Consider the following 24,350-nt stretch of genomic DNA (forward strand, 5'->3'; position numbering starts at 1 on the left):
GAAATTTTAATTTTAGAGTTTCAGAACCAAAGTCTTCATAAAAAGATAAATACCCAGTTGGGGATTTTTTTTCTTGCTCCAACTAATGTCAGTACAAGTTAGCAATTGTCTTACCTGTGGAAAGCAAATATCTCATAAAGATTTTTATTCATACTGCATTCCTTGCTTAGGCCCAGACCATGATGTACCTCGCTGTTGGTTTTGTGCCTTATTCAATCCCCGAACTATTCGTCATCGAGCTATTTTTGCAGCAAATTATTTTGGTACTCGGTATCAGTACTCCGAAATGGCTTTGTTAAGCCATCTGACTACCGATCTTCTGCAAAAATGTAAAGATAAAGACAGAGACAGGCCGCATAGGTCCAAAACTGCAGATGACACTTCCGTTAAGCTAGTCGCCAGTCCACTGGTACTCAGTGAGGTGCTTTCTCAGCCCCTGATACCCGCTACTTCAGATTTGCAGGCCTCTACTGAGACCCATTCGGAGTCCGGTATGCCGCAAGATGCTTCTTCAACTATGGAACCTGCGGATGTCTGTACCTTGGATGGGTCCGGAGCCGCTGTGCAGGCACCGGCTTCTGAGGGTGTATTCAGGCCTACAGATATGCATGTTAAACTGACGCCATCTTCTTCATCTAGGCCTAAAACACGCTCCACGCCTAGAAAACCGACATCCAAAGCACATGCTCAGGCCCATATGCCTAAAAAACAAATGCTTAGAATGGCTGAAGACCTTATTACTTTAATTAGGGGAAGCCACCCTTCCCCCTCTAAGAGACCTAGAACAGATTTTCCTTCTGATTCTTCTGATCAGGAATCTGATTCTTCTGTTCCTTCTGATTACCAGGATTTGCCCTTATCTACCTATGAGGATTCTGATGCAGAGTATCCATTCCCTCTGCTTCTCCTCCAGAAGATTTTTCTTTTGGTGAAACCTTACACACTCTTAGGGAGCATTTCTGCTGGGAAAGTCAGGATTACTCTGATTCCAAAAAGAGGCTTAGGGAATTTTTACTCCTTCCTCAACACAGGCCTTTTAGCTATCCCTCCTGCTATGGACATTGTAGATGATACTTTTTGGAATCTAGCCTTTCCCCAGACACTTTACCTCCAGCTCCTAGAAAACCTGACAGGTATTACAGAGTACCTGACTCTCACAAGTTCATCTTCAAGAATCCTACTGCGGATCCAGAGACCATTTCCCAAGGACCAAAAGGCATTAAGGCTACTGCTGCCAAAAATCCTACCCCTTCTGATAGAGATTCTAGAGCCATGGACAGATGGAGTAAGAAAGTATACACTTCTGCCACTTTGTCCATTAGGGCTTTAAATTACCAGTTTCATATGTTAAAGTACCAGCAGCATATTATGGGACTACTTAAACAGAAAATGATGTTGATTCCTGACTGTGTGGAACACATAGAATTACAGGATTTAATGCATTTTGCTGAACAAGTTGGTAAACATACTTTGCAATTTGGTTTTGACTCTTTAGAAGCATTTTGCATAGCTGCTGTCACTGGGTCTGTACTTAGAAGGCATGCTTGGCTTAAGGAGCAAAACTTGCAAGATCATGTTAAAGCTAAATTACTGGATGCTCCCTTAAACCAAGACCACCTGTTTGGCAACAAAGCAGAATAAGTTCTCAAAAGGATGGAGGAAAAAGCTAAATCTATGCAAACTGTTAAAGATTTCTTACAAGTACAGCCTCACAGATTCAGTAGACATTGGCCTTCTAAGAACTGGTCCTTTCCAGTCTCTTCCAGGCCCTCACAGTCCAAACCCAGGAACAGCAGACCACCTAGGTTACAGTCTCAGACTGCGCACAGGTCTAAGCAGTGGGGGGATCCCACTTCTGAAGCAGGGAGCAGTAAACCACCCCACTATGGAAAAATGGCACAATGACTTAACCTTAACCCTCACAAGTCCTGCTCAACTACCTCCTCCCTTAGGAAGAAAGCTCGCCCTGCATGCAAAAAACTGGGAACTCATTACCCAGGACAAATAGATTTTAAATATAGTTTCCCAAGGATACAGATTCCACTTTCACTCCCTGCCTACCCCAAATGGTTGGCCAGACCTACCCCCAAATCAGTGGGCAGAGGATCAACAGCAGGTTCTCTTTCTTCTAAGTATCAGGTCTATTCAACCTGTCCCAGCAGAATAAAGGGGACAAGGTTTTTATTCAAGACTTTTCCTGGTACCCAGAAAAGACAGCTCCTGGCGTCCTATCCTGGACCTCTCTATTCTGAACACCTTCCTGGTAATCCCATAATTCAAGATGCTAATACTTCAACAGCTGCTTCCTATGCTGGGGAAAGATGCCTGGCTGGCAGCCTTATACTTAAAGGAAGCTTACCTGCACATTCCATTAAGGGAATCTTGCAGGAAATACCTACGCTTCAGGGCAGGCTGCATGCACTATCAGTTCTCTGCACTTCCCTTTGGCTTATCTACTGTGCCCAGGGTATTCTCAAAGTGTCTAACTCCAGCCATTGCATTTTGCAGGCAGAGAAATATTCAAATATACCCATACTTGGACCATTGTCTGATTCAGGCAGAAAGCCAGGACTTGCTATTACAACATCTGGCATTTGTAAAGAAACTTCTAACCTGTCTGGGGTACACCATAAACGAAAAGAAATCTCACCTGGTACCCTGCCAACAGATTGTATTCCTGGGAACAAGCTTGAACACAACTTCCCAGATGGCTTTCCTCACTCCAGAGAAACAAGTTTATCTGACAACCTACTTCAAACTATTGGCCCAAAGACCCAGCTATCTGCAAGGAAAATTCTGCAAGCCCTGGGGTTCATGGCCTTTTGCATACTACTAATTCCATATGCAAGACTGCATATGAGGAAACTACAATGGTATCTAAAAAGCCTATGGTGTCAACATTCTCAAGACCTGGAATCAATGATTCCTATCATTCCTTGTATAAAGACAGAGTTCCTTTGGTGGGCAGAGGCCTGCTACCACAACAAGGGGTTCCCTTTCACTCTACCCCCTGCCGCCCAAACCCTAACAACAGACGCATCAGACTATGCATGGGGGGCTCACTTGGCAGGGCAGTGCATTCAGGGAAAATGGAACCTGAGACAGCTACACCTGCATATCAACCAAAAAGAAATGTTAGCTGTACAGAATTCATTGACAGCCTTCAAAGACCACATTCCTCCAGGACAACTATTGATAAAGACAGACTACACCACAGTTATGTGGTACATAAACAAGCAGAGGGGAACCCATTCATACCCTCTCTGCTGACTAGCCATGACTGTGTGGAACACAGCCTTGAGCTTCCAAGTGCACCTACAAGCGCAATTCCTGCCAGGAAAGCTAAATTCACTGGCAGACGACTTAAGCAGAAATCTCATGGACCCACATAAATGGAAACTGGAACCAAAAATATTCAACCTCTTGAGGAACAGATGAGAGACTCCAGAGATAGACCTCTTTTCCTCCTCCCCTCAGAACTACCAATTGGACAAATTCTGCACAAGGACTCCCCACACTCAAGCTTGGAAAGTGGATGCCCTGTCTTTTACCTGGGAAAGCCTCTCAGTTTATGCCTTTCCCCCTCTGCCTCTCCTCTCGAAGGTTCTGCTAAAGATCAAACAGGACAAGCCAAGGACAATACTGATTGTACCAGACTGGCTGCGCCAGCACTGGTACCCCCCCTTGTGCAGTATGACACTGCTGGAACCATGGCACCTGCCTCAGACCCCTTCCCTGCTGTCCCAGCAGGAGGTCCAGATTCTGCACCCTCAGCTTCAAACCATGAACCTTGCAGCCTGGCTAATTCCTTGAGCTCCCCAATAGCATCCATCAGTAAGCAGATGCTAGATGTCATTCTGGAGGCCAGGAGGCCTATTACTAGAAACTCCTATGCTGAAAAGTGGAAAAGATACTGTTCCTGGAGCCAGACTCAGGGGATGGGCACAACGGTGCCCAGCTTACCTCATATTCTTCAATACCTAACAGCAATGCTCCACAAGGGCCTATCCTTCTTGTCAATTAAAATTCATGCCTCTGCCATTTCAGCTCATTATAATAATGAGGCACCCCTCTTCTCTCAGCCTCTGCTAAAACAATTCCATAGAGGGGCCAAAAATGTATGACCCCCCCCCTCCAGGAGAGCCCCTACTCCAGCCTGGGACCTTAACTTTGTATTGAAAAAGCTCACTCTCCCTCCTTTTGAGCCAGCTGCAGCAGCAGAGTTGAAATTCCTTTCTTGGAAAACAGCATTCCTTCGAGCCATCACTTCAGCAAGAAGAGTGTCTGAATTACAGGCCCTCATGGCAGTGGAACTGTTCATTATCTTCCATGCAGAGAGGGTTTCCCTCAGGATCAAGCCTTCCTTTATGCCCAAGGTGGTGTCTAGTGTGGCCCTTAATCAGTCCATTCACTTGTCTACTTTCTCTCTAATCCACAAAACAAAGGAGAACGAATACTGCACTCTCTGGACGTGCAGAGACAACTTAGATTCTATTTGGACAAGACTAAGCCTCTCAGAAAATCTGAACAGCTGCTAGTTGGTTTTGCTGCAGGGTAAGATGGGAAGGCCATTTCAAAGCAAACCATTTCCAAATAGATATCCCATTGCATTTATTTCTGCTACAAGCAGCATGGAAAACCTACTCCACAGGGTATAAGATCACATTCCACCAGGGCTGCATCTACCTCTGCAGCTTTTCTCAGAGGAGTCCCTACCAGAGATATCCTAGAAGCTGCTACCTGGAGCTCAGTATGTACCTTCACCAAGCATTACCACATGCCTCTTTTTTCTAAATCCAGAGCTGGGTTTGCCACTGCAGTTTTGCAGGGCTTAATAGCTGGCCCTAATGCTCTCTAACTTCCTCCTCCCTTCCTTAGCTTTGAGAATCAACCCAAATGTGATGACTGCAACAGTGAAACACGAAGAACATAGTACAGTTGTGTACACTTACCATAAATGTAGATGTTTGAGTGTATTCACTGTTACAGTCCTGGTAACCCTCCCTCCAGCCCCCTGACTTCTCTTGGCTCTACCTTTCCTTCTTGTTTGGTATATTTAAGCTTTCTGGTGTATTTGCTTTTTGTTGGAGGGGTACCATAGCATATAATTGCTTCCCATTGTGGGGGCACCTGACATCTGGGGCAAGAAAAACTGATGTAATGGCATCAGCTGCATGTTTTATACCCCTGATGAACTGACGTCATGGAAGAAGAGACAGCATCCGACGCAGGAATCCAAGACTCTGGTATTCAGGCCAGCTGAGGGCTACCTGCAGGCAGATAACCCAAATGTGATGACTGCAACAGTGAATACACTCAAACATCTACATTTATGGTAAGTGTACACAACTGTACTTTACGCTTTTCCTGTTTCATGGCAGGGGCCCTATAGCTAGCTGTAATTGGTTGGGGGCTTTGTCTATACTTGAGTGGACATGGAGTAACTCAAGAGAGTCATACTTTTTCAACAGTCTGGAGGTGTACTTATCCTTAATAAGGATAGTTACACCTCCTCCTTTGATTCTTTCACATTCAATTTGTGGTCTGAATGTATGGAAGGCATTGTAGCCATGCATGACTGGGGTGCTTTCTATGTCAAAACAAACATGTCCACTCCTTATCTCATTTTCTCCCTCTCTTTAGTGTTTATTACTACTCAGAAATAAACATATATAAAGGAAATCTCATTTGGTCATAACTATTGTTTAATATGTACACACTATTGACTTTATTTTTTCTCACAGTGATCCTCACAATAATGCTTGTGTTTTCCTTTGTGAACGTGTATCTACTAGAAAACTGTATTGAATACTACTTTGTATAAACTAACTAGATGATATGTATTTTGCATCGTACTGTATGTCTACTGTTGTACTATCTAATTATTGCATATTGCTTGTATTTCTGTGGAGCTTTTCTCCCTAGGCCTCTGTTGAAAATGGGCTTCTGGCCCAGTCGGACTTTCCCAGTAAGTAAGTAAATAAATGTATTGGTGACTGCACAGATGTCAGAATCTTCGAAAGTGAGCAGTGCTTCCAATCAGAGCAGCTTCTTGCTTAGACTTGTAGCATTAAGCAACAGTAGCTTGAGTTTATCTAGAGAGGATTTTGTTATGTTGGAAGGTTGGTTATTTTGACACTGACTAAAAAAAGCACAATAGGGGTGGCTAATGCCTTTGCCAGTATCCAAAAGCCTAGAGAAGACAGATGCAGACTATCTGTGGCAAAGGAGCATGGCCAGTTGACCGTGTCTTTCCAGGCTGACAGAAATTAGATCCCTTGGACTGACGCCAGAAATGAAGTCAATTGCTAAAGTAAAGCACCGTTCATAGGATCATAGGAAGTTACTAGGCTATTGGCCCTGACGCCCTTACAAGCCTAGCCAAGAATTTAGCTCAGGTTCTGACAAGTCAGCACCCAATGCCCTTGTCCAGTAGGGACACAGGTAGAATCCCTGGAGTGTATTTTCTGTTCCCCATCCAGTTATCCATGTTGTGCTTAAAAAGGGTTAATGAAGTAGTCTGTTTGACGTGGAGATGGAGTCTATTCCACAGAAGGGGAGGTTCTGGTACACAAATCTTTCCCACAACAACTCCTATTGATGTCACAGACCATGTTTGTTTGTATTGTGGCATAATCCTTTGAGAAGGTTGAATGCTGCTTAAGGCTAGGCTTATACTTACCCATTATACATAATCTGAAAGCTCAGTCATGTGTCTCCTCATGTAGTACAGTGAGGTATGTCTTAAGTTATTAAGCCCTACATGGGCTATGATGAAATCATACTGGTATTTGTGGTTGAGTGAATTGAGTGCTTGAGTGACTTGACAGATATTGGCAACTGACAGGCAGCTAACCATAACCTGCTCCTTATCCAGCCTGGTGAGGGGAATATCCATGTGTTTCACAATGGAATCACCTATGACCAGTACTTTATTTATTTTATTGGTGTTGTGCCTTATTGACATATTAGTTGAGACCGTGTGTGTGTGTGTGTGTGTGTGTGTGTGTGTGTGTGTGTGTGTGTGTGTGTGTGTGTTTATGTGTGCTTGTATGTGTGTGTTATTATGTATTGCAGGTTCTTTTCTGCATTGTTATATGTTTAAGTGGTTTCTGTTTAGGAGGCCTCTGATGTTTTGGTAAGTTACTACTGAGTACCTCCACATATGTGGGTTTATTTGCATGTCCTTTTTTAGTGTGGGAAGTGTGTATGCACTGACAACCTGTTTGACATTAATTTTATCCTTCTATGAGAGTCTTTCCTCCAGTTTCATAGTGTAACTACATCTCTCACATACAATATTTGTTTGTTTCAGGAGTAAGTGGTTGTCAGTATACATGAGACAATTGCTACATTGCCTCAGGATGCCATGTCTATCAGGCTGGCCAGAGAGATGATGGGAAACTCCCCATCCATGATAGAAGCCCCTTACTGTATGTTTTATCAGGGAACGGAATAGGTTAGTTTGACAAGACTATGCTGTGCTGACACCTTCTTAATGTAGAATAGCTAGTTTGGAGCCCAAGTGTAACAAGACCACACAAACTATGTAAAACAGCCCTACAACTAATACATACAATGTAATACAGTGCAATTAACTACTTAAAGCAGCAGCAAACAATACAGCTTTTTTTAAACATTCATGGTATATAAGAGAAGAGCAAAAAGATACTTGGGGCCCTTTTGTGTGCTTCCCAGCTCAGACAGACCAGGTAAATACCTACTGCTACTAGGTGAATAATCCCAGTCCTCCTAATGTAAAAGCACAGTAAAGGAGTATGTGGAGTGGAATGCTACCACAAACAAACTTAAAATAAATGAAATGCTACCATAAACAGCTTAAAGATATGGCTACAACAGTGTATTTTAAAAAGCTTATAAAAGTGTGATTATTCAATAAAAAGTCTTTGCTTTGTATAAATGAGCTAAGAGCCACTCAGTTGTATAGAATCTATAAAGGCACTAAAACAACATAAGTTGATTAGTAAGCCCTTCAGCCAATGAAACTTCATGCAAAAATCTCAAGTGTTTCCCCAACCTAAACAGACATGATTACTTCACAGTGCACTATATGGAAGATCCACTAACCACTTGATGAAAAAAACAGTGCTTGCTAGAGTGTATAAACTACACTACTTTATCCAGCACCTAGCTAGATAAAGAACTCAGAGCAAATAAATTAGCAGAACTGACAATGAGAGGCAACATTTACTTTTTTAATATAAGCACAAGGAAAGTTAACTAAATCAACAGCAGTGTAGAAAGGAAGGTGCTTATTAAACTCAGTTTACTTTAGTGGTGGGCAGCTTAAAATCACTAGGTTTAAAAAGCAGATCAACGAAGGGGAGTGTCAGTGGGAAAACTAACAAGGAATTACCAGCAGTGTTTTAGTTTAAGAAGTTAGAAATCTTTTTAACAAAAAACAAAGTCCAGAAATTCACTGTGTGTTTAAGTAACACTCAGACAATTTAACCAATGAAAAAATGTGCTGCCTAGCTAATTTAAGTGTCTATCTCTCACACTGAACAAAAAATACCAGGCCAAGCAGATTTCTTAAAACAGAAACCAAAATGGAGCAGGTGAAACAGAACACAGCGTTATCACTCACAGACACAAAAATATAGGTTTACTTTCCTCAACCAGCAGGGAATCAGTGCTTTAATTTAGGAAGATGTAATCTTTTCAGAAATTACTTATTTCATGACTGGCATTTTCTTGATACATGCTTCATTTAACAATACATACACCTTCTGCTATAACATTCTTTCTTAGTGATTCAAACTTATTCTGTTATATAACCATCAAACTTTTGTACCCTGCATTATGAAGTGTTTGAGAATGAATAGCCAGTATATCAGCACCTGATTGGAGAATTAATGTTTTCCAGCAGGGTGTTAATATACAAACAATGCCCTCTGAAAAACAACTCTGTCTCCTCATGGCAGCATATCAAGCTGCCGTGGAGCTCGGACTGATAAAACTGAGGGCCACTGTTGTTTTACACTCACTAAGTAGCATGAAACAAAAAAGGTGTGTGTGTGTGTGTGTGTGTGTGTGTGTGTGTGTATTTATGATTCTATCTGCATGTGTGAGTGAATGCGAGTATAAAAGCAGAAGAGACTCTGTGTGTGTGTGGGGGGGGGGTTGTGAAGAGTGAGAGGGAGCCCTGGCAGCAGCAGTTAAGAGGTTTGCATACCTCTTCACCTCTTAGCTCAACATGCCCAGACAAAGCCTAAAGTATAGGGGAAGCAAGCGTTCAAAATGAGAACACATTTTAAAGACTGTGCTTATAAACATAGAGAGTTACATGAATAACAGGATTTGTTTTAGCATGCATTTTCTGAAGCATAAGATGTGCGTGTTTGTGTGTGCATGTGTGCACGTGTGTGTGTGTGCGTATGTGAGAGTGAATGAGTGAACTTGACCACTGGCAGCAGCAGTAAAGAGGTTTGCATACCTTTGGACCTTTCAACTTCAGAAATCTGGATCAAACTTAAAGGGGGGGAACAGAGGCACAAAAATCAGAACAGAGTTTAGTTATTGCTCGTATAAAATTATAAATTTGCTTAAATAAAAGGATTTGTGTTAGTATTAATTTTCAGAAGGAAATAAAAGTCTGAAACTCAAATGTTGTCATTATTTAGTAACATCAGTCTACAGTGAGTGGCAACAAACTAAATGAGTTAGGAGTAAGGCACCATAAAATAAAGTAATTAACCTGAATTTTTTTAAGGTTCTACATTTTGGATGTAAAATGCTTTCTCCAGCACCATTAACATATACTACAATAAGTTTGAAATATTAGGCAGAGGAACTTTTTTGCATCAAAAATATGTAAAAAAAAAAAACAAAAAAGAAATACTAATAAAAAAAAGTAAGCAAAACACAACAATTCTACAGACAGCCCATTCTCTAAGTGCAATAATACCCTCCAGGGTGTGTTATTGCATAAATAATGCCCTTCCAGGGGTGTAGCGTCCCAACGCTGCTGGGTGGGCATTATTTACAGAATAACACACACACGCTGTTGGGTATTATTGCTTGTTTATTCAGGTTCTTTTTTTTTCTGATCTCCACTTTATCTCTATCGTCTGTATTTCTTAAAGTTGCAACACATCTGACATTATTACTTATGTAAGTAGAGCATGGAAAAAGGAAAGGATATAGGGAATTGTAAGGACAGGTGAAATATATTTTATTTAACAGAAATTAGTTTTGCTATTACAGCTGTGATCAAACTGCTTTGTTAATTGCTTTGTACTGGCTATAAACTGATTGCTCTCAGTTATTTCGCGCATATCCTTCCTTCTTAATTCTTTTAACTGTGTAATAGTAATTTTTTGACGTCTTCACATCTTGCTTTTTATCGCATCACATCTTGTATCCAAACTTATTTTGTCGTATCAGTGAATCAAGTAACTCGACAAATGCACAGTCTTTGGCACATTATTGTAGTTTTGTGAAGGAAGTAATAAGAAATGATAAGTAATTATTTGTGCATATACAGTCCTTAAAGGAGTTTGTTTACATTTGAGTACTGTGTAAATCACATGTTCACCCAGGGGCAAAGTTTTCAAAGAGTCTATTAACATACCGCAGGTCAGATTACATAAACTCTCAGTGGGGGGTGGTTATTCTAGGAAGTGCTAAGAGCTTACAGATGAATTTTGTCCTTTTGTATTTTCCTTCCCCCACCCATGGACAATTAGATTTGTTGAATGACTGGATTTTACTCAGCTAGAGATGTTATCTTGTTAAAGACAGACTGCATCCTCTTCGGTAATGAAATGCTATCAACTTTGCTGTGTACTTGTTTTTGCAAAGCTGTGTCTAATTATTCAAGCTTAGGCAATAGTATGTTTGTTTCATGCTTGTTGCTACAAATCTTTTTTTTTTCCTCCACTGATAATTTTCATATGATCTGTTATTAGTGTTGCTTGTTAATGTGTCTGTATTCATGTAGATACACTTGTATAATTATACAAATTTTCCCTCATTTTGCAGGACAGCATTGCTTTGGACAGTTGTGCCTTGCAAAGAGACCTGTTGAGTAGCAAATGTCCTGATATTCTAATAGAAGAAAATATTTTGCATATTTTCTCTAAAAGTGTCATGTAGCTTTGGATCTGAATCTAATCGCTGTTCTAAAAGTATTTTCTCATTATCTGATGCTGTGTGTTGTCCTTCAGAAATCACACCGTAACTACGTGTCTAATACTGATTCTATCTTACTGAATTTCTTTTCTCACTTTTTCTACCATTCATTGTGGTAGAATGGTTTGAGCTTTCATTCCTGAATGTTTGACTGAAGTACAGTTAGTTTACACTGACTTACTGTTTGGAAGTTGAGAAAAAAGCAGTCTATACATTTCTCATATACTTTTCGGTACCATTCCTAGTATATTATTTATTTTATTTTATTTTACACTTGTTTACCGGGATTGTCCGATTGGATACATGTCTATTTTCAGTGGAGGCCCAGGGAGAAAAGCTCCAAAAAAACATTCAACAAACTGTTACATTTTTACAGTTTAAAACACAAAATAAAACACAAATAAAAGGATTTTTACACAGATGTAAACAAACACAAAAACAGATACACAAACAAATTATTACATTTTTACTCAGATGGAAAATTCTAGATAGTGTTTTTAAGAATGATAGGGTATTGAATGCCTAGTAGGCCAACCTGGTAGCAGTACTTTTTACGAAGGCAGTAAAAATTAAGTTCTGCAACCAAAATCTGATGACATTGATTACCCTATATTTTGACAAGTTACAGTAGCTATTTTTCTATCTATGTGCATATGTATATATGTAACACATAATCTGTTTATATTCATGTGGTTTGTTAATTCTGTCTTTGCTACTTATTTGGTAATGCCGGGTCTTTTATTGAAACTATGTATGCAGTGCACATAACTGTTTTAGAAGTGCACGTCAAGGTTACTACTGTAATTCTCTTCTTTTTATTTAAGGGTACCCTATTGTGGCTGAGATACATTACTGACCAGACTACTTACCCAGTTACCAATATGTAAATAAATCCCTCAGCTAAGCAAATGTGTCTGAGTATGTGTGTATGTGCGTGTGTGTGTGTGCGTGTGTGTGCGTGTGTTTGTGTGTGTGTATGTATGTGTGTGCGAGTGTGTGTGTGTGCATGTATATATATATATATATATATATATATATATATATATATATATATATATATACATACATACATACATACATACACACACTCACATAGACATGGCACTTGATACCACCGATTCTGGCATAAGCGATACGCTAAGCAAACTAAATGTAAACTCTCATGTTACCTGCTAGATAACAAACTGACTAATTAATGGACATAACCAAGTCTATTAAATGGGAGACATGCTCTCTCCGAAAAGAGTATTTACCTGTGATATCCCCCAGTGATCAATTCCAGGGTGAGCTGTCTTTGATATTCACTTTTCCAATGTCAAGGCTGGTAGTGTCACTACCTCACCATTTCACTTTCAGATTTTATGGGAGGGACTAGTATGCAGCAGTACGTTGTGTGTGGAGCATATGCATGCCAAAAAAATGCAGCAGTAGCGCTATGTCTTTAGCAAAAATTGACTCAGTAATTAGGGACCTGAGCACTTTCACTGACAATTAATTATCCATTGATCATTATGTATCCACTAATGTTACAGAAATCCTTTTACCTGATTACCAGGGACAATTAATAGAGTATAATATCCCCTTTGTTATGTTGTCTCTAAGCACATGGCCCAGCATGAGAGACTGCATTATTTTCTCATTACTATAATCAAGGGTATGTCTTTCTTGAGGTACCCAGACAGGATTAAAACTCTTTGTCTATTTCCTGTTTTATTGTACAAGCGAGATAGGTAATCTCTGTCTAACTTACATAGCCATAACAGATCTGATCCACTGTCACCTGCTGCACATCCACAGAACTAGCAACATCCTAAACACCTGTTCAAGTGAAATTATTTTCTACCAAAACATAAATAGGACCTACTGGCAAGATAGCTGTATATGCCAGAGAATAGCCCATTAATAGAATAGACTTCCTTTGGCTACAAAGCCACAATAGGGTACCCTTAAATAAAAAGAAGAGAATTACAGTAGTAACCTTGAAGTGCATTTCTGAAACAGTTATGTGCACTGCATACATAGTTTCAATAAAAGACCTGGCATTATCAAATAAGTAGCAAATACAGATATAAAGCAAAGGAGAGACCAGATGGCTTAGTGGTTAAGGTCTTCGCCTCCCATACACAAGATACAAGGTTCGATCCTGACTTCTGACCAATGGCTGTTTGGAGTTTGCACACTCTCCCTCTGTCTCTGTGGGGTTTCTCCCATGTCCCAAAAACATGCTGAGTGTTTCCATCTCAAACTTACCAATGAATGGAGCCGTGGGCAGCAGCACAGAGTCTACAAGGTGCCCTATAGGGGGAAGAGTTGTACAGACCAATTGCTTTGGCCATCTGCTGTGGTGTGCAGTATCCTCAAGATAGGAGAACATGGATCACAGACTGTGCACTGTGGCAGGGTTAGGTGATTCTGTCATGTTGACTAATGTCGCCAAAAATGGGCATGGGTATTTACCGGTGATAAGTGGGTTGAGGACCCAGCCTACTCTGATCCATGTCAAGGACCCTTGCTAACAGTCAGAGGGGTATATTTACACCTATTGGCCAGTGCGTGCCTGCCATAAAGCCCAGCAGCCCTGGGTCAATAAGCTACTGGCTGGCCAGTGTCTAGTTGCTCAGCCTGGGTTACCTGGGATGACTCTGTTGAGCTGGATGTAAAACCAATCAACCTGCCAAACATGAACTGAGAATTGCTATGCTTAATGTAGGTTCACTGACAAGGCGCAGTTTGGAAGTGGATGACATGATGATATGGAGGAGGCTGGACATCCTATGTATCCAAGAGATGAAATGGAAGGGCACTACAGCAAAGCCACTTGGGATCCAGAGTCTACTACTCAGGTGGAGTGCAGGCTAGAAGTGGCGTAGGAATTGTGGTGAGAGAGAGGCTTCAGAAGACGGTAAGGAATAATATCAGAATTAATGACAGATGCATGGCAGTCAGACTCCAGTGTAATGCTAGGGCAGTATTCTAATCTCAGCCTATGCCTCACATCAGGGTTGTGATAATGAAGAAACAAGTGCATTCAGACAACAGCTGCAGGACCTACTAGATACAGCAGAACAACATGAATTGGTGTTGATGAGTGACTTGAATGCACATATCGGGACAGACAGAACAGGATATGAGGACTGCCTGGGTCCATATGGGTGTGGCAACAGGAGTAAAGAAGGAGAAACCATTCTAGACTTCTGTCTGGCAAATGGCCTGATAGTAGCCAACGCATGGTTCAGAAAGAGAGACAGTCACAAGATCACATGCAAGAGTAGTCAATGTACAACTCAGGTAGACTTACTCCTAGTAAGGAAAAGGCACTGGGGTAGTATCCATGATAAGTCATCCCCAGTGAAACAGACGGCCCACAGCATAAACTACTAGTTGCCACAATCAGCTGCAAGCAGTGGTCAGAGAAGCCTCTAAGGTCAACAGAGACCAGGCTGAAGACCTGGAAGTTGACTGGAGAGAAAGAACAACAGTTCAAGGAATTGCTCAGGGCTCTAGCACCCCAAGAAGAGGAGGAAATAAGTGGAGCTGAAGAGGAAATAAGGTATATAAGGAAAGCTGATGATGGAATGCAGAAGTCCAGGAAGTCATCAAAAGAAAGGAGTGCAGGACGAAGTGGGAGATAAAAAAGACTGACGAGGCTAGGAAGGACTACTGGTTGGCTAAGAAAGAAGCTGCAATAGCAAAGAATAGGGCATCGGAGGCACTGTACCAACTTCTGAAAAGTGACTAAGGGGCACAAAGAAACTATATCAGGTTGCAAGGTAAAGCCAGAAAGATAAAGAAGATAGTCAGACACCCTTCATAAGAGATGGCATCAACAACCTGCTCACCAGTCCAGAGGACATCAAAGGCAGATGGAAGGAGTATTTCCAGCAGCTTCTGAATGAAGAAAACCCCACAAAAGCTTTACTGTCCCAGAAGCAGCCTACAATTAGAGAAGAAGAGGAGCCCACCCTAGAAGAAGTAAGAATAGCACTAAGAAAGATGAAGTCAGGGAAAGCAGCAGGCTCGGATATGGTCACAGCAGATATGATAAAGATGCTGGGTGAGATAGGGGAGAAATGGCTCCTGAGGGTACTAATAGCAGTGTGGAGAGAAAGGTGTATCCCAGATGACTGCAGAATGAGCATAATTGTGTCATTGTACAAGAACAAAGGGGACATCCACAACTGTGGGCAGTACAGAGGCATCAAACTCCTATCATATTGCATGAAAGTTTTGGAGAGGGTGATTGATAAACGGATACACAGATTAGTAGAATGTACTATAGGATATGAGCAGTTTGGATTCAGATCAGGTTGGAGCACAATTGACCCCTGACGTTTGCATTGAGACAGATACTTGTGAAGATGCTAGAGATGAAGAGAGAGTCCAACTGGGCATTCCTAGACTTGGAGAAAGCATATGACAAGGTCCCAAGAAAGCTGATCTGGGCAGTACTATGGTGGTTTGAAGTCCCAGAAACATTGGTACAATTAGTGCAGGCTATGTACAAGGACCTAATGACTCAAGTGCGAACAGTGTTTGGCCTCACAGAGGGGTTCCCAGTGGGAGTGGGTGTACATCAGGGTTCAGCTCCGAGCCCACTCCTGTTCATACTGGTGATGGACTACATTAGCAAACAGGTTGGAGGGGATGGATCAACAAAACTGCTGTATGCAAACGATGTGGCACTACAGGCAGATTCTGAACTAGAACTTCAGCAAAGGATAGGAGAATGGAATGCAAATCTGAAGGCACATGGGATGAAACTAAACACAGATAAGATGGTAATGGCAGCAAATTGGGGAAATCAGAAGAAGCTGAGAATAGAGATAGAAGGGAAGATAGTGGAACAGGTAAACAACTTCAGGTATCTAAGAGGGGTAGTTGAGGAGAAGGGTAGTCTGAATGAAGAGGTCAAAGCTAGAATCAGAAGGGCTGCACCCAACTGGCATAGAGTGTCAGGTGTAGTCTATGACGGAAGAATGCCAAAGAAACTGAAAAGGTGTACAAGACAGAAGTGCGACCAGTACTACTGTATGGTACAGAAACCTGGGTGGCAAAGGCAGAGCAGTTGAAGCAGCTAGAGGTGATGGAAATGAAGTGCCTGGGAAGGGTGGAAGGATGCACACTGTTGGACAGACGAAGAAATAAGGACATAAGAGTAGAAGCCAAAGTAGCTCCAATTGTAGAAAAGATCAAAGAGAACAGATTACGGTGTTTTGGGCACATGTGTAGAAAAGCAGAAGACAATCTGGTGAGGAAGATTTGGGACAGACAGGAAGAAGGTAAGAGGAAGTGAGCATGTCCAGCAAAGAGGTGGATGGATTGTGTGAAAGAAGATCTGCGACAGTCAGGCACGAGTGTTGAAGAAGGCAAGAGTGTGGCACTGAATCGAGAGAATTGGCAACAGTTGACATGATACCCCGGCCCCATGTAGAAAACAAAATGGGGAATAGAGGGCTGATGATGATGATGGATATAAAGCAAAGTAGCTCCCTGACTCTCTTTAAGCATAACCTAGATGCATGGATGGGCAATTGTAAACACAGCCTAGGTTTGCCCCTGAAGCCATCATTGAAAGGGGCATAAAACTATGTATAAAGTAGTCATGGGATATTATGGCTAGGCTACTAATGTCCCTCTGGATCAACAGCCTATGTTAATCCCTTGAACCTGTGAACCTAAATGTGCACACTTCTTTCATTTTGGCATCACCATATGTTAGCAAACTAGTATCCTTAACCAGATTCATGAATAGAATATACAAACCTATTGACCACTTCTATACATCTGCTATATAATAGCATCACATAACACCGTGTTGTGTAGTTCAGAGAAGTGACAAAACCTAAGCACATATACAGATGCAATACTGTCATCCTGGAAGACCTTAGCATGGCATGAATGAGCAGCAGCATTTACATAAGGCCTGCCAGTACACTTCTGGATGACCCAAACCATACAAGCATACCCCAGCCCCTGACTGAGAAATAGTCTACTCACGCAAAATGCATTGTCTAGACAACTAGACTGCAGATCTCATGCCAATGACACAGCAGTGTTCTCACTCAATATGTCACCTCTGGAGATTGCTCTTATTGCTATGCACTGATGATAAGCCCTACAGTGTTCCCACTCATCATGTCACCTCTGGTGATGCTCTCATTGCTATGCAGTGATGATAAGCCCTACAGTGTTCCCACTGATCATGTCACCTCTGGTGATGCTCTCATTGCTATGCACTGATGATAAGCCCTACAGTGTCATCGTGTCACCTCTGGTGATGCTCTCATTGCTATTCAGTGATGATAAGCCCTACAGTGTTCCCACTCATCGTGTCACCTCTGGTGATGCTCTTATTGCTATGCACTGATGATAAGCCCTATAGTGTTCACACTCATCGTGTCACCTCTGGTGATGCTCTCATTGCTATGCACTGATGATAAGCCATACAGTGTTCCCACTCATCATGTCACCTCTGGTGATTGCTCTTATTGCTATGCACTGATGAGCCCTACAGTGTTCCCACTCATTATGTCACCTCTGGTGATGCTCTCATTGCTATGCACTGATGATAAGCCCTACAGTGTTCCCACTCATCATGTCACCTCTGATGATTGCTCTTATTGCTATACACAGTGTTCCCATTCATCATATCTCTTCTGGTGATGCTCTTATTGCTATGCACTGATGATAAGCCCTACAGTGTTTCCACTCATCATGTTACCTCTGGTGATTGCTCTTATTGCTATGCACTGATGATAAGCCCTACAGTGTTCCCACTCATCATGTCACCTCTGGTGATTGCTCTTATTGCTATGCACTGATGATAAGCCCTACAGTGTTCCCACTCATCATGTCACCTCTGGTGATTGCTCTCATTGCTATGCACTGATGATAAGTCCTACGGTGTTACACCCCATATCTGAATGCATGAAATGAAAACAATGATGTGTTGTCTCAGTCCAAGTATAGGACTGCCATCACCTCGTCAAATGCTCATAATAGTATACACGAGGTGTGACCAGTGTAATGATGTCACATTTAGGTCTGGGCAAATGCCTGACATAATGTTGAGCAGTAAAACATTAAGGGGTAACATAGCAATAGTGACATACACACACACACACACACACACACACACATATATATATATATATATATATATATATATATATATATATATATATACACACACACACACACACACACACACACACACACACACACACACACACCAAGTTTCAAACCCAGAAAGCTGGGTGCTACAATCCCTGCAATGTATATATATATATATATATATATATATATATATATATATATATGGGTCTACTTCTGTTGGTCGACAACCCATATCACTGACACTCATTTGGTCGACAGCTCATTTGATCAACAAACATCCTAGGTGGGGGGCTTTGCCCTCCACCCCCCCCCCAATGTGGGGGGTTGTGCCCACCACACCCCCCAACTATATATAACAACTCCACAGTTGCACAACAGTGGAGAGGGGGGGCAAATCCCAGGTTTTTGCCTTGAATACTTTTTGTCAGCCAAATGAGCTGTCGACCAAATGAGTGTCAGTGATATGGGTTGTCGACCAACAGAAGTAGACCCATTTATATATATATATATATATATATATATATATATATATATATATATATATATCAAATGTGTGTGTAGATTGTATGCATGTGTGTGTGGATATATATATATATATATATATATATATATATATATATATATATATATATATATATATATATATACATACAATGAATAATCAACAATAAATTTGTTTGAAACACAAAACATTGAACAAACTCAGTATGGGTACAAATTAATTAACAGTAACTGTGGGCATATGAGAATAACAGCTAATAAAAACTCAGTACAGGCAATTAGGTGGCTTACAAAAGGGTACTACAGCAGTTCAGAGGCACTAGGAAGATGCAAGATTGCCCACTTGTATGGCTCATAGCAGTAAAACAATGGAGGCCACACACTCTGCTACTGTTAGAGGGTGATTAAAACAAGTGTAGGCAGCATTCCACCTGGCAAGCTATCAGCTGGCTGCACAAAGCCATGGGATGGTAGTGTGAGCCTTATGGGACAAACTCCAAATGATATGTCATCAAAAGTGCAACAGATTGTTTTTCATATCCTGTTGTTTATCAGCCCTATGTGGAACATTTATCTGGTCAGAATATGAATATTCTAATGATAAATAGCAGGAACCTATGACTGATCAAGAGGTAAAGAACCAATGGCAGAGGGCATAGAATGGAATGTAGTATAATTCCTACAGCAGTAAAAAAACACTGTGCTTACAACACAGAAGTCCACTGACACAGTTTTATCTCAGACTGGTACTTAAGACTTTTCTGCCATGAGAAGGGTGCCCTGCATACCCAGCTTCATCTGAGGACTGTATTGAAGAAAAGAAAACAGTGGACTGATGAAGCTTGGACCCCATGCATACATTCCATGCTCACTAAGACTCCATGCTCATTTAGCAAAATGGCAGCTTCTTAGGTGCAGTGGGCAAGGACATCATGGCAGAACATCAAGAAATTAGGAAGCTTGAAGTCCCATGCTTATGAAAGATAGCTGAAAAATAACATCTTCTAACATGCCGAATATTATTGTCTTTTATTTGCAGAACCTGGTTGTTGCCTGTAAAACACACATTGCACCTTCCTACAAAGCCTTCCAGCATGTTTGATTGCCTGGTACATTGCTGGTGCTCTTCCATGTGAATGGAAACACCTGTCTTATATATCACCTTCTGGAACATGTTGACATTACCTGCGATGTATTTTAGTACCGATGGTGTAACATGTGAAATTTATGTGGAAGCCCAAGTTATGATATTTACAGTGAGGCCACACAGCTAAGGGTTCAAATGGCATTTTTGATATGTGCAGTTCTTGCCCTGTATTCCATTCTTTAGCAGACAGTGTTGTCCATCATTAGGGTCCACCCTGTTTGACCTCTTACAGCTACACAAAACACACCACCATGAAGGCCCACACCAAAAGTGGTAATCTTTTATAGACACAGAAATAGAATGTGGTGAGCACAACAGATTTCTATCCCAAGGAATCCTATACTTACTGAATAAACTTCCTATGTATGTCAAGCAATGCTACACACAGTCTGTATTCAGTAATATTCTGAATGAATAGCCTGGAAGTCATAAATCCATTATGGGGTGTATAGCATGGTGCTTCTTGACTATGGAGCTTAACTCACTCAACAGTGCTCAGGCTTAGCTGACTATGCTTATCAATGGTTTTTTGAACTGCATGCCTCGTATATACCTATGAACTTATCAATGGTCTTTTGAACTGCATGCCTAGTATATTCCTATGAACTTATCAACCTAATGTATAATTACCAAGTATCTTACAAATGTCCATGCTGCATATAGAAAATATAAATGCAGACAAAAACATCAGTTTATTGATGAGTGTATTTCTATATACCATCTCATTTGAATGTCATTATATGGTCATTAATATATACTACTGACCACACCAATTATCATACTACCATGACTGTGGTACAGATATCTCTGAATTGCACATGCCCTGCATGACAGCACTTACTGCATAGTTTAGCTTTACACAGTGTGCTGTTTTTTCCTTTCTGAATACCCCCTACTGTGCTTTATGTCCTATAAGAGTAACAACTATATACACACATAACATGGTACCTGTAAACAATATTTAATTGTGTATTTTAATAAGCAATGAACACAACAAATAGATGCGGTCTGTACTCTCCAGGGTATCATGAGTTAAACTTAACCTCTGTATGAAATCATTTAATTTATCCCCATTATTTCTTTATTCAACTGTTTATTTGTTAATTTCAGTTTTATAACCATGTATGTGGGAGGCTGACAGACTCTTATGAGTCACAACCTGAGCTCCGTGGTGCAAGACACAAACACAAAATTGTAAATAGAATAAAGAGTTATACCACTTTCTGAAAGAATGTCAAAGTTTGGCAAAATGCACAAGTGAAATTAAGCACGATGATAGTTGAAAAAATATAAGAAATGGAAATGAGGCCAAACTACAGCTACAGCTATGCAGGCAAGAAGGGCATTATTGCTCATGCCTGTAGTATTTGTATGCACGTACATATGCAAAATGTATACATATAAATAAGCTGTTTAATAGAGTGGATATGTTAAGTAGAGATGGAACTCTCCATTTTTATTTATTGTTTTATTTTTATGTGCAATGGTGTTCTTTAAACTAATCAGTATGTATTATAGGTGTCTTGCATTGTCACGATTTATCAGCAAATTGTCTCTTTGCAACAAAATATCACTTTTGCTCTCACTTGCAATTTAGTGTTTCATTGTAAAACTGTTACATTAGATGAAGAAAAGCTATCTTAGCCTAGATATAGCATTAATTATGAAACAGTCAAATAAATAAAACTATGACTTCACATGGAACCTGTGTCTGTTTGCTTATTTATTTATTTTGTAAAATAAACGGAACTACAATTTCACATGGAATACGTGTGTCTGTTTACTTGCCTACATATATATAAAGTTGTACTGGCTAGTTCTAATTAGGGAAAAAATGACTGCCTAGTGTATAAGAATATGCATGCAATAAAAGTCATTAACTTCTTGTGATTTAATGACATTTCAGTTATAATCAAAGGTGTATCTCTCCATCATATAGTATAGAGAAAATACCCTTGATAGAAACATTTCATTGGCTAAAATAGTTACCAAAGTTGAAGATAAAAGAGTAGTGAACAGTAACTTTACTCAAAACTGTTAAACAAGAGCAATAAGGTACAAGCAGAAGACAGAGTCCATATGACTCAAAGATGACTAGTTACTGCCCAGGAAATACCCTCTAACACTTATTCCCCCACTGTTACTAAAGAATGGGTCCTCACTGCACTTTCCAGAGTTAAACACACTGCACCAATGAGTCCTAATAACATCCAGGGATGTCTCTTAAATAGTTTGAAACAGCACATGTCAGGCCCACTAGAATCTCTATTCAGCCACAGTCTCCAGACAGGCTTTGTCCCTAGGGAATGTAGGACTGTAACAGTCATCCAGCTACACAAAGGTGGACCATTAGCAGACTCAGGGAACTGCAGATCCATAAAATGGACTAGTCTTATATGCAAGGCCATGAAAAAAGTTGTCATGGATCTAATAAATAAAGACATAGGAAATCTTCAGACACTGGACCCCTCCCACTTTGGTTTCATCAAAAGTAGGTCACACCTACTAAACCCAGTGAACTACTTTGAGAAGGCCAGTTGAGCCATGGATGATGGGAAAAATAGTGCATACTGCCTACCTCAACCTGGCAAAGGCCCTAAACCCATTTGATTTATGGATATGCAGTTAAGTTCATTAGGTTTGGGTCTTGGGTTGATGTGTAGGCCAGGCATAAGTTTCTCCTAATAATTCTGTATGATACGAAGTATAGTGACAGGGATTTTAGTCAGTCCATGTAAGGCACATGCTGGAGGCCCTTGATCTTCTTTGTTAGAAACCTCTGAGGTCTCTCTAATTGCTGCAAGTGCTTAGTACGGTACATATGGAATGGGGCGTTATACTCAATTATGGGCTGGATAAGTGCAGAGTACAGGGGGTTATAACTTCTTTTGCTCTTGAGATGATACCTTTACTAATCAAGTAAGCTACATTTAAAGCTTTCCTTATAATGGTAGACACATGATGGTTGAAGTTAAGGTTGTGGACAACATGGGATCCCAGGTCCCTTACCACTTCATGGGTACTTAGGATGTTGTTGTTGATTTAATAGTGTGAAGGGACATTGTTTGTGTTAAAGAGAGTGATGATGCATTTCATTGCACTCAGTTTGAGATCTTGACTAATACACTAGTTGTTGGTCTGTGTGTGACCCTCCTAGAGTTTACTGACATCATTTGGGGACTCAGTGATTGCACCTAGTTTACAGTCAACTGCAAACTTTGTCAGCCACAACCCTTTAGTTTTGACCAGAACTTCTGAGATGTATACAGTGGATATAAAAAGTTTACACACCCCTGTTAAAATGCCATGTTTTTGTAATATAAAAAATTAGACCACAATAAATCATTTCAAAGTTTTTACCACCTTTAATGTGACATACTGTATAACCTGTACAATTCAATTGAAAAACAAACAAATCAGTTAGGGGAAAAATATACAAAAATAAAAAAATGTACAATAATCTGGTTGCATAAGTGTGCACACCCTTAAAGTAATACTTTGTTGAAGCACCTTTTCATTTAATTATAGCATTCAGTCTTCTTGGGTACACACCTCCCATCAATTAAAGAGACTCTGATTAACCCCAAAAAAACTTCAGCTGTCCTAGTAGGATTTTCCTGATATTTATTCAGTTGCCTGCTACAGCAAAAGCCATGGTTCCAGAGAGCTTACAAAACATCAAAGGGATCTCATTGTTGAAAGGTATCAGTCAGGAGAAGCATACAAAAAAATTTCCACAGCATTGGATGTATCATGCAACACAGTGAAGGCAGTCATCAAAAAGTGGAGAAAGTATGGGACAACAGTGATGTTGCAAAGAACTGGATGTCCCTCCAAAATTGATGAAAAGACAAGACGAAAAATGGTCAGAGAGGCTGCCAAGACACCTACATCAACCCTGAAGGAGCTGCAGGAATTTCTGGCAAGTACTGGTTGCGTACTACATGTGAGAACAATCTCCGTATTCTCCATATGTCTGGGCTATGGGGTAGAGATGCAAGACAGAAACCTTTTCTTACACAGAAAAACATCCAGGCTCGGCTAAAAGTTGCAAAACAATACATTGTGTCTGAAAAGCATGTGGGAAAATGTGTTATGGTCTGATGAGACCAAGGTTGAACTTTTTGGCCACAATTCCAAAAGGTACATTTGGCACAAAAACAACACTTCACATCACCAAAAGAACATCATACCCACGGCAAAGCATGGTGGTGGCGGTATCGTGCTTTGGGTTTGCTTTTCTTCAGCTGGAACTGGGGCTTTAGTCAAGGTGGAGGGAGTTATGAAAAGTTCCAAATTCCAGTCACTTGGCTCAAAACCTTCAGGCATCTGCTAGAAAGCTGAAGATGATGAGAAGTTTCACCTTTCAACACGACAATGACCCCAAGCATACATCCAAATCAACAAAGAATGGCTTCACCAGACAAAAATT

At 40.6% G+C, this 24,350-nt stretch overlaps 1 protein-coding gene across 1 annotated transcript in view; it reads left to right on the forward strand.

Annotated features, from left to right (window-relative positions):
• LOC122798649 (zinc finger protein 615-like) overlaps positions 1–24,350 on the forward strand; it is a 386,097-nt gene that overhangs the window by 283,461 nt on the left and 78,286 nt on the right. The window lies entirely within an intron of this gene.

The sequence above is a fragment of the Protopterus annectens genome, chromosome 3.part1, assembly GCF_019279795.1.
Source record: "Protopterus annectens isolate FY-2018-M chromosome 3.part1, PAN1.0, whole genome shotgun sequence".
Classification (NCBI taxonomy): domain Eukaryota; kingdom Metazoa; phylum Chordata; order Ceratodontiformes; family Protopteridae; genus Protopterus; species Protopterus annectens.